The sequence below is a fragment of the Euprymna scolopes genome, chromosome 6 (assembly GCF_053919585.1).
Source record: "Euprymna scolopes isolate OS-2025 chromosome 6, ASM5391958v1, whole genome shotgun sequence".
In the NCBI taxonomy this organism is placed as follows: domain Eukaryota; kingdom Metazoa; phylum Mollusca; class Cephalopoda; order Sepiida; family Sepiolidae; genus Euprymna; species Euprymna scolopes.
The window spans coordinates 16,975,432-16,987,577 of NC_136487.1; the positions used below are offsets into that span (position 1 = coordinate 16,975,432).

General features: G+C 36.1%; 1 protein-coding gene across 2 annotated transcripts in view; it reads left to right on the forward strand.

Moving 5' to 3' along the window:
• LOC145277540 (BTB/POZ domain-containing protein 17-like) overlaps positions 1-12,146 on the forward strand; it is a 64,330-nt gene that overhangs the window by 9,885 nt on the left and 42,299 nt on the right. Inside the window, exon 1 of one of the 2 annotated variants that reach the window (XM_080129007.1) lies at positions 9,745-10,639. The exons of the other annotated variant lie outside the window; for it this stretch is intronic. The gene's annotated coding sequence lies outside the window, so the exon portion shown is untranslated. Of the gene's footprint in view, positions 1-9,744; positions 10,640-12,146 lie in introns of those variants that run through there. 2 annotated transcript variants of the gene reach the window in all.

The window sequence follows — 12,146 nt, forward strand, 5'->3', positions numbered from 1 at the left end:
ATATATATATATATATATATATATATATATATATAATCTGCTAGCATGAAAACCCGACGTTGCCCGGGATTGAATGAGAATCAACAAATATTTTTATTGTCATCGATATTGGTGAAATCGTCCAATTTTCAATCAAATCGATTGATTGCCTGCTCATGTTGAGGACCCATCGTGGTGCACTAGGAGGAAGCCTCATATGCCTCTCTGTAGTGACTTAGTTCACAATACTTTGCACTGTAGAAAACCTACTGTTGGTTTTATAAAATCATTTTTATATATAAGGGCTTGAATGAAAGTTTAAAACGCAAAAGTCAAATATCATGGTTCAGTTGTGCTTTAAACATAAGCTTTCATTTTCAATGCGCCCCTCTCATATCAAAGAACATACTGTTAATTTTATATGCTGGGCCTTTCTGCTTGTACTGTAATAAAAAAATGCACTTGTGATGTTAAACTCTATTAGATATTAACTTTGGTCAAAATTTTATCAGATTTTTTTTATTCTTGATTATCAATACTTATCGAAGACATTCTGACACGAAACTTTCCTAAGAACATTGCCAGATCCATAAAGTACATTTGTGTGAAATTTCATAAAAATCGGCCCAGCCGTTTTGAAATACATAGGGAACAAATTCACACAGACAAAGTTCCTTTTATATAATAGTAGATATATGTATATCTATAATCATCAGAAAAACCATCGCGATTGACGATGTTCAAACTTGATTGTTAAACAAGCGTTAATGCACATAAGGTGGTAGTGTAGTAATTATTACGAATGTAAATTGGGTAGAATTTGATTATTTATGGGAACGGCTCAACAAGAACTTGCTTACATTAGATTTGAAGGCTACAATGTTGTATTCAACCGGGGAGCAGACCAATGGAACAGTGTTCCACAAGCAAGCAGTTCTGAGAATCTGAATTTAGAATTAGGCACAGTTAGAGAGTGGGGGAAATCGTATGTAGTGTTTGTAGCTAGTCAAGTGTTTTTGTGAAAGTTTAGCAAGTGGGAACCATAGATTGGAGATCAGTTGAGCCATGAAAATAATGATAGCGCAGAGACAGGCTTGCAATGTCTCTTCTGTGAGAAAGAGGTTGCAGGGAAGAGAAAAGGACATCGCCTACTGGGTTTCAAAGCCGATTTTGAACTCTATCAAGGCTGCATAGGTCACCGAGCAGCTCATGCCCAAATGTGGAAACAGTACTCTATTTTAGGGTGTACCTGGCTTTTATACAGATAAAGGATTGCATCAGCGGTGAGATACCTACTGGAGCGGTAAAGTGATCCAACTATTTTTTCAGCGACATTGGCAACAGATTTGATGTACATATTCGATTTCAGACAAGAAGCTTGTTAAGACATGGAGCTTCCCCAAAATGAGAGTCATTCATTTCAATTGCGGTGTGATGAGGGTGTGATGATCAGAGCAATTATGATGAAAGGAGAGAAGCTTAGTTTTCCATACATTAGAATTAACCAGCTATCTTTCTACCAAAGATCAGCGGAGAGAATCAGAAAAATCTTGGTCATTGCTAGCCTTTGAAGTGTTGCCATAGATTGTGGTGTCGCCTTCATAAATCTCTCCGAACGATTTTTATATAATTTCACTAATAATAGTTCTACATATGTATTGAGCACTTTTGACAAAATATTGTTCGTTTTAGTTCAAACCATTTGAACCTATTTAATTTCTATCTATCTATCTATTTATCTTTATTTATATATATATATATATATTAAAAAATGTATCCATTTTAAATGTGGAAATTGATGAATCACACAGGTAAGAAATTCATTTTTATAGTATGAAAAGGTTAGTAATTGCAATTAAGAATAGGAAATTGGATCAAATGTTTGTAACATGTCTTCTTCCTAAGAGTAAGGGTGGTGGTGTTTGATCAACACTGCTGGGGAGCCATGATGTACCTATTTACTATGCCTCCCCACGGGACAGAGTTAGACACCAGGGTCGTTTTTTAACGTGGAGAAAAAGTACAAAAATAAAAAAATTGTCTCAGTCGTGAAGGACTGATCCTCCACCGAAAGAGAACAAGAAATGGAAGTGCAGCATCTGAAGAACAGATACTACACTTTGACCTCGACCAATATATATATATATATATATATATATATATATATATATATATATGAAGCAAGCAGTTAATAAAACATGTTTAAAAACACTTTAAAAAAGAGTCAAAAATATATTTAATTTTAAAAAGGAAGCACAAAATAAGTGGATAGTCCTTAATCCGTGGAGTTTCAAAGAAATACTTTCCTTCTCATCAGAGGGTAGGGATTAGCAAAATGCAGGATCAGACCTTACTTGCAAAAGTATTATAAGCTCTATTTCCTATTTGGTTTTATCGAGCTTTTACATCTGATGGAGATTACTTTATAAATATTAACTCTTTAATATTTATAATATACCTTACATTTGCCATCTTGGATTATCTTGGTAAACTTAATTTTATATTTAAATTTCATTCAGAAAAAAATAATTTTCAAAACAAACATTTATTGTTTGAACAAAGACTAACATTTAAAGTAATTTCTTTAATCCATGGATTAAGAAATTTTTGTTTTGAAAATTATTTTCTTCTTAATGAAATTTAAATATAAAATCTGTAATTTTTTTATTTGCTCTTTCTAGTTTATTGAGCAATTTTATTTGGTTGGGATTGTCTTGTATAAAATATTAGCTCCCAAAAGTATTTTGTAAGATTCACTTATCTGTGATCTAATTCATCTCATTATTCTGATATATATATATATATATATATATATATATATATATATATATATATATATATATATATATATATAAAAAAATTACAATAAGTTTACCAAGGTAATCAAAATGGTAAACTTAAAATATATTATAAATATTAAAGAGTTAATATTTACAAGTAAAGTAATCTCAACTAGATGTAAAAGCTCAATAAAACCGAAAAGGAAATAGAGCTTATAATATGAACAAATGATTTGTTCATTATATATATATATATATATATATATATATATATATATATATATATATATATATATATATATATTCTTATACTACTAAACTGTGGAACTTTAACTTGTCTCTGTGCACACTGGATACCGTCATAAGAAGATCACGTCATCATTAAAAGATGGACCATGTACAGTGAATCACATCACAAAATGATGACAGAGAGAGGAGTTTTTTGGGGTTTTTTACATAGGCATCACCACTTATCAAGGCCCAGGGGCCACTCGAGGATAAGGGTTAAAGAGTGTACAGTAGTCAATTGGACAATATAGTAATTGTCAGTAATGGAAATTCAGTAAATTTGTTAACTTATCAAGATCTTGTTTACATTGGACTTGAAGACAACCATATTTTAGTAAGCTGGAAAGCAGGAAAACGGAAGACAGTTCCACAGGTGTGCAGTTCTAAGAAAGAAGCTTTGTTCATGGAATCTACGTTTAGGTTTAGGCACAGAAAAAGATTGGGGGGAATTATTGATAGTGTTTTCAGCTAGACTAGTGTTTCTTGTGAAAGTTTGGCGAGAGGGGACCATAAATTGAAGCTCAGTCGAGCACTTTCCATGAAAATAAAGATAAAGCAGAGACAAACTCGCTACATCTCTTCTGTTAGATAGAGGTTGCAGGGTAGAAAAAAGGACATCTCCTATGAGACTACGAAGTCTATTTTGAACTCTATCAAGACAGAATAAGTCCTTTCTAGCAGCTCCTGCCTAGATGTGGCAACAGTACTCCATCATTGGACAAACTTGGCTCTTATATAGATAGAAAATTGCATCAGCAGTGAGATATCTACTGGATCGATAGAAGGATCCCACCATTTTTCCAGCGGCTTTGGCAATAGATTTGATGTACGTGTTCCATTTCAGATCAGGAGTAAAGGTCAAGCCCAGAAGCTTGTTAAAACATGAGGCCTCCCCAAGACAAGAGCCATTCATTTCAATTGATGCCAGATGGGGATCAGAGCGTTGATGATGTAAAGATAGAAGCTTGGTTTTAGATGCATTAAAAGTAACCAGCCACTCCTTTCCCCACTGTACCACGTGCTCAAGATCAGAGAAGAGAGAATCAGAGAGAACGTGGTCGTTTACGGTCTTAGATGTGCTACTATAGATGGTAGTGTCATAAGCATAAATGTCTACGAATGATGTAAGGATGAATACGTCTTTTATTACAACTTATAAAAACAAATATTTAGATCCCTGCTAATCTAGTATATTTTGTTTGGTGCAGTACACTAGATGACATCATAAGGGTATGACGCTCTTAAAACATGAAGGATCCTTGTGCACAGTGGATGAGTCACAAAATAATGAGGTCATAAATCAAAAATAGAGAAGGGAATGGGGGAGAAATCCCTTATCTAGACGACCCGTAACGTTTTGTATCTAAATCTCTGGGGTCACAAGATACTGCATATCATCATAATTATCGAAAAAGAAATATGTATTTACTTGAACATGGATGACGTCATAAGGAAAATGTCACAAAAGATGACGTCATAAAGGATGAAGGGTAATTGCCAAAATCTGTCTTGTCCAAACCAAGGGTGGTAGTGGGAATAAGCTCCCTCTCCCTAAAAAATGCCCTCATGGTGTGCATCTCAAATAGCCTCTAACAACTAAGTTTAGCTCCTGGCCTTCTTGTGTAGTTTAGCTACTAAACCCGGCGAAACTATTTATACTAACTGTGAAAAGGGGAAAAGGTGGTTCACTGACGCTTTAAAACCAGTCACTTCGGGCAGGTGGGGCTTGTCAACTTTGAATAGTAGCTCACTTAAGAGAAGGCAACTTTGATTAAAAACCTTCACTGCCTTGTGGGATTACTCCATCAGAGGAAAGGCTAAGGGAGTAAACCCTAACAGAAAATCTGGAGACAAAATCCCTAAGGCAACCTGACTTTATATTGTTATCACTGGCAACTCCTGCTGTGCAGTTTGCGCCAAGTTGTATCGAATCTGTCTTTCCCTTGGATCTTCTGGCTTCACGGAGAGTGGGGGCTATTGCACAGGCAACAGCTATCCTCCCATATCACCCTGTCCAGGCTATGTAGTTCCACTGCTACATCAACAACTATTATATTTCTTTATTTCCATGAAATTTTCTTTCAATATTTACCTTTTAAATTACTTTAATATTTTTTAATAGTCTCTAATCAGCAATTTGTCATTGTGGTTTTTACTTTGTATTTGATACTTGAAATGTAAACAGCCTATAAAGTTATTGTAACACTTTGTTTAAATAATATGTCTGCTTGTCTGATATCGCCCTAGCATTTCAATAAGTAAATTATTTTTAACCTATAATCTTCATTTACTGTCTAATCTCTTCATATTTTTACTTAGGTATTAATCTTTTGATTAAAAAGTATTTATAATTGCATGATACAGCCCTTATAAGCATTTCTTTCAGTAGATTATATTTGCTTCTTTTTAGCTGATAATCATAATTTGTTCTATAATATTTTGGTATCTTTTTTTATTATTACATTTTCACCCCAAACAAGGCACATTGCCATTTTGGTGCAGGGGGATACTATCAGGGACATAAGCTACTGTGATACTATGCAGGGAGTTTGGCAGCAAGATGTTGGTTCACGTTACACTTGAACTTCTGCATGTCAGTACAGTTGGGGAAGCGGGGACCTGGAATGGAATTCCAAAGTCTAGCGGTTCTGGGGAAGAAACTACTGGAGTAGAAAGCTCTCTTACATCTAGGGATCTCTACTGTGTAGGGGTGGGATTTAGCTGCTTGTCGGGTTTGTCGAGGGTATTTATGGTGTGGGGGCACAAGTGCTTGCAGTTCGTCAGAGCATTCTTCACTTTTATGTTAATCAGATATTTAAGGTTTTTAAGTGATGTCTAATCCCAGTGCTGATTGTAAGATAAGATTTTATTTAAATAAAAAAAATTTGTATGGTCTTAGAAATGATCATAGACTGATTGGTTGTTGATATTGAGTTCTTCGTGCCTAAATGATTTTCTATAAATAATTTTACCATTTGCTTTATATATTGAAGACTCTCTTGTCGACTTCGACGCACGAGCTTCCGATATTCCGACACAACAATTAAGTTGCTCGGAAATCCACACAGATGATTTGTTTATAGTATAATAATTTCGTTATAATATAAAGCTGAATGTGTGTGTGTGTGTGTGTGTGTGTGTGTGTGTGTGTGCGTGTGTGTGTGTGTGTGTGTATGTCTGGTCACGAATAGGCTCCTATATGGTTGACTATTTTAAAAAACTGATTACATATAATGATAGATGTATCGAGACACAGGAATGGGTATGTTTGATCTGGCAGAACGGTGGTTCATTAAAATTGTGGCGTCTGTATTCGCGCCTGGTCCACAACACATAGCTTCTCTATATCCCATTCCCTATCTCAGATGGTTCCAACATGTTTCCCAGACCAGCAAGACCAACATGCCTCACTTCTAGATCTATTTCTGACAACAGTTCCCGATGATTGTACAACAAATGCCCACAGCCCACTCGAGAATGCTGATCACGCTGTGATAATGATAGAAATCACCCTAAATTCTCGCTCTAAAACTGAAGACCCACTACTCAAAACAATGAGGCATTACAAAAAGGCTGACTGGGAAGCCATCAGGGAGCTCATCAGAGATGCCCCATGGCAAAATATCTTTTCTCTTCCAGCGGAACAGTGTGCAAATGAGACCACTGAATGGTTCAAAACTGCAATTGAAGCACATGTTCCCGCACGGAAATTCTATAGCAAGCCCCACTCTCCCCAATGGTTTACTTCTGCTTGTGCAGCTGCCATTTGTCAGGCAGTGTGCATTCCGCAGATTCAACCGACATAAGTCCAGTTCAAACAAACAGAAGTATATAGAAGCTAGAAAAACTGTAAGAGAGTAATAGCGACAGCTAAGACAGATTGCTCTGAAACCACCAGAAAATGCATCAAAGCACAGAAACTAGGAACCCATGATTTTTGGAAAATCTACAACAGCGTAGTAAATAATGGGCAGTCAACGATTCCCCCACTATCAAACAATCATGAGGTTCCTTGCACAGCAACTGCTTGCCAGTCAGTTTGCCTCTAACTCCATGCTGGACCCGGCACACCATTCCCTCCCTGATTTTCCTTTGCGGACAGATGCCACACTAGACGATTTGAAAATCACCCCTTCTCAGGTACATGGTATAATAAAAAACCTAGACACCTCAAAAGCATGTGGACCAGATCTCATCCCGGCTGTGCTATTAAAAAAATGCTCTGCCGAGGTTGCTCCAGTTCTCTCCAAACTTTACAATAAATGCCTTAACGAATCTTGCTTTCCCGACTGCTGGAAAACCGTTTCTGTGGTACCAGTCTTCAAGAATTCTGGTGAAAGAACTGACCCACTAAATTATTGCCCGATTAGCCTCCTCACGCTTTTTGCCAAAATATTTGAGTCCTTAGTTAATCAAGCCCTAGTCCAACACCTAACAGCTGCTAAACTCCTGACTGACAAACAATATGAATTCAGGCAAGTCCATTCAACAGCAGATATCTTAACTGTAGTCTCTGAACATATATACCGTTCACTAAACAAAAAAAGGAGGGTAGAGTGGTAGCCCTTGATATATCTAAGGCTTTTGACAGGATATCGCACGATGGTCTTCTATGGAAAATTATATCATATGGTATCACTGGAAGAATACATAATGTAATTAAATCCTTCTTAAGTAAGAGAAAAATCCAAGTTGTCCTCGATGGTCATACATCTAAACAATATGACATAAATGCGGGAGTACCTCAGGGGTCTATCCTTGGGCCTTTATTATTGCTGATATTTATAAATAACCTCCCTGATAAAATTGTTTCGGAGATGAGTATATTTGCCGATGACATCACTTTCTATAACAGATATGAGAGGAAAACAAATAAACATATCTAAGGAAATGACAGAAACACTAGAGGATAACCTCCAATCTGTAGTGGAATGGAGACAAAAATGGATGATCATATTCAATGCTGCCAAGACTAAGCTTGTTTCCTTCAATAACTACAAGAAACCTTCTCTACCAATAATAGCAATGGCCAAGAACATATTGCCTGAAAATACTTCCTTTAAACTCCTCAGCCTAACGTTTACAGGGAATATGAACTGGAATAGATACATTGAAAGCATTGCGAAGGCTGCTGCAAAGAAGGTGGGCTCTTTCTACCGTGCTAGAAAATTACTTACGCCTGAAAGTATCCTGTACCTCTATAAGGCCACCATTCACCCATGTATGAAGCACTGTTGTCACATTTGGGCTGGGGCATCTGCTGCTTGTCTCTCACTCCTGGACAGGGTTCAAAAGAGAGTGGCCAACCTGATAGGTCCTGAACTGTCATCTAGGCTTCAGCCTCTGTCCCATCGACGAAATGTTGCATCCCTCTTTCTGTTCTACAAATACTTTAATGGTGAATGCTCTGACGAACGGCAAACACTTGTACCTCCTCGACGTAACTACCCCCAACAAACCTGACAAGCAACTAAGTCTCATCCCTTTACAGTAGAGATCCCTAGGTGCAAGAAAGCCTTTTACTCCAATAGTTTCTTCCTCAGAACTGCTAGACTTTGGAACTCCCTTCCGGGATTCTGCTTTCCCAACTGTACTGATATGTAGAAGTTCAAGTGTAATGTGAACAAACATCTTGCTACTCATCTCCCTTCATAATACCCCCGCAAATTATGTCCCTGATAGTAGCCCCCTACTTCAAAGTGGCACTGAAAATTAAATCAAAAGAAAAAAAAAAATGAATTCCAGTCAAAAGATGAGGAAAACTACTAATACTGACTTTGATTACTTTTCGAGCAATCAAAAAGACAAAAGATTTCAGACTTTGGATTTGAAGATCAGATATCCTCAGCAATGTGTTCCATATGTGGGGAGCTATTGTAAAAAAAACTCTGTAAATCAAAATTCCAGCTGACACTAGTTACATGGAACGAAGACCACCAAGAAAACAAAGTATTTGAACACCAATACAGACGAGCATGGCACCATCCAAATTGAGAAAAAGGATCTTCCATGAATGCAATTTTCAAGTTTCTTGACTCGATGCTCGCAGACCGTGGTAATATCTTTCATGAAGTCACAGCATCCATCAATGTGATGCAGCCCAAATTGCACACTATTATTGGTGTGTGTCATTTTTTATTATGGAAATTGCTCCAGACAAAGTGTAAAGCTGATTATAGCAAAAACTATTGAACTTGGTCTTTGAAGCTGTATTGCAATAAAGTGTCAAGACAGTAAATTGATGGAGACCGCTAGATCAACAAGTAAAACGAGCTGGAACAAAGGAAGCAGAGAATAGATCGTGCAATTCTAAAGAACACTTACCATAATAGTATTTATAGAAAAAACTGAGACTAGCAACATCACGTCTATGAGAGAGAGGTTGCAGAGAAGAAGATTAAATTGCAGATATGTTTCTGTACCTCATGAAGCACCCTCAAATGGGACAAAGATTCACCAGTCCAAATGTGACAACAATACTCTGTACATAATTTGTAGAGATAGAGAATAGTGTCAGGTGTGAGAAAGTGCTTAGATATAGAGAAGTTACTTTACAAGAAGCAGAAAGAGCAATGGATTTAATATGTGGACTCCAAGAAAGATTTGATGAGAAAGAAAGACCAAGAAGTTTTAAAGGAGATTTTTCTTCAAGAGTAGAGTTATAGAGTTATTCATGAGAGAATCTTAGGCAGACAATTTAGAATCAGTGACTATCTAAAGTCAAAAATCTATTAGATTACTAGCCTGGGTGCCTGGCGTTGCCCAGGTGTTTGAAGGTGTGTATTGAGCAAAAAAAAAGTCGTAGTAGGCAGGTAGGTTCGAACCCATACTGCGAAGGAGAAAAAGAATGTAAAAAAAAAACATGACGTCTTTGCCGTTGCATCCATCACCAAACCAGAAGTGGCAAAGGTTTAAATTAAGGCTAGTCAGTCGAAAAATATCGGTGAAAATATCGGTGAAAAAAGTGACCACTCCCTGTGGAAAAGTACCCTGTTGAGGGTGAAGAAATTAATGTTTTTAGCCAATTTTTTTATATTTGTTATCCAAAGGGTTGAACTTCAAAATGATACCAATCTCGTGAAAATCCATCGCCTCTGTCGAAAGTTTTAGGCAAATATACATACATACATACATACATACATACATTTTAACAGACAGGTGAGATTTATATAATAGATTACTAGACTTATCGCTTTGAAGAGTTATGAGTGTTTATGATGGAGTCAGAGGGAAGATTCATCATCATGGAAACTAAAATGATATGCTGGATCTCGAGAGTTACATGTTTCAATCAAGTTTCTAATGACAACATCCAGCATCGTGCTAATCGAAACTAAGATTAGGGAATGATAGCTCAAATGGTTTGAACATGTACTGGGGACTGATGATGAAACCATTGCAAAACTCATTTTGTAAATTTGAAATCACTGAGAAGTGACCAAGAGGATAGCTGATGATGAAATAGGCCTTGCATAATTGTCTCCATAAAAGTGGCTTTCACCTACACCAAGCCTGTAATCGTACCAAGTAATAGTAAAAATCCATCATTATTGGCATCATCATATCTTGGAACTAACATAAAGAAAAAGAAGGTATATATTCATGATTCCATTAATATATTTGAAATTTAGCAATATCTATTTTTTTTTTTTTTTTTTGTAATACTTTCCACAGTATTAAATGTCTGCATCATTTGCATTGTTCGAACTACTGTTCTCATCTTTAGTGTTATTCTCACAATATTTTAGCTGCTGTAACCTCTGACCTTTTTCAGGTGTACTTTGTCAGATTCAGAAATCTTTCTGTCAAATTCAGAAATCTGTATAGAATTTCAAACCGAACCCTTTATTTAATCCACAGCGTAGCATGCTTTCTTTCTGTCAGCCATAACCAGATAGAATAACACTCAAGATGAGAACAGTAGTCGAAATAATATAAATTGTAAATCCTCATCTAAATCTAAATGTCTGTTTTATTTGATTTTATTCTGACGAAAGGCATGGTATTGACATTTAAAAAAATTTTTAAATAATTTTTTATAACTGAAAAAATAATGCCTGAAAACAAATGTAGACTTTGGCACATCTACATGAATTAATTTTGGAATATGATTTAATGATAATTGATACCTCTGTTCAGTTTCGAAAGAAAATGGATACCCTCTCTAAGGTATCCATGCGTGTAATTGTGAGGCAAGGGTTGTGCAATCCCAACCACACCTCTCCTGAATCAGCACTGCTTAGGTCCAGTGTTAAGGAGAGATCAAGGACGACTGGAAACAATGTCAAGATAAGCGGAAAGCATATACATATATTCTCAAATGGTCACCCATTTTAGTACTGATCAGGCTCAGCATTGCTTAACTTCAGTGATAATTGAAAACTCAAAAACATATCCATTTATTAATCTCTGTTTTCCATGAATTATTGAGCTGTAAAGTGTTTTTGCTGATGATGAATCTATAAGAGGCTAACTCTAAAAAGGGTTTTTCTAATTCATTTTAAAATAACATATTTTGAATTCTTATGAATTCTTCAGTATTCAGTGGCTAGACTGGCAAGTGCCTCAAGTGTAGACTGAAACATGACAATCTAGTAGATAGTCAGTGCTCCTATCCATTCAGCTATCGGTCACAAATCATGAGTAAGCGAAATGTCAATGTGGGTTTATTTTACAATACACATTGGTACAAAAATATGGTAAAAAACAAATGCATAAAAAATAAATGTTACCAAAGGCAATATAAGTTACTCTTCTACCTAGCTGAAAAAGTTTTTGTTGTTTTACTTACTTTAAAACGTTTATTTGGTTCAAAAAACAAGGAGTATCAGGCGTTACGCAAAAACAAGAAAAAAATGGTTGTGAATTGACGCCTAAATATTTGAAGCTTTGATAATGACTTACAAATAAAAAATAAGGTACTACTATTTGGGATTATAGTTAGAGGGGACTATGCAAGGAGATGCAAGTGACATGTCAGTTTACATTACATTTAAACTTCTGCATGTCAGTACAGTCAGAGAAGCAGGAAACAGGAAAGAAATTCCAAAGTCTACCAGTATAAGAGAAGAAGCTATTCGAGTAAAAAGCTTTCTGGCA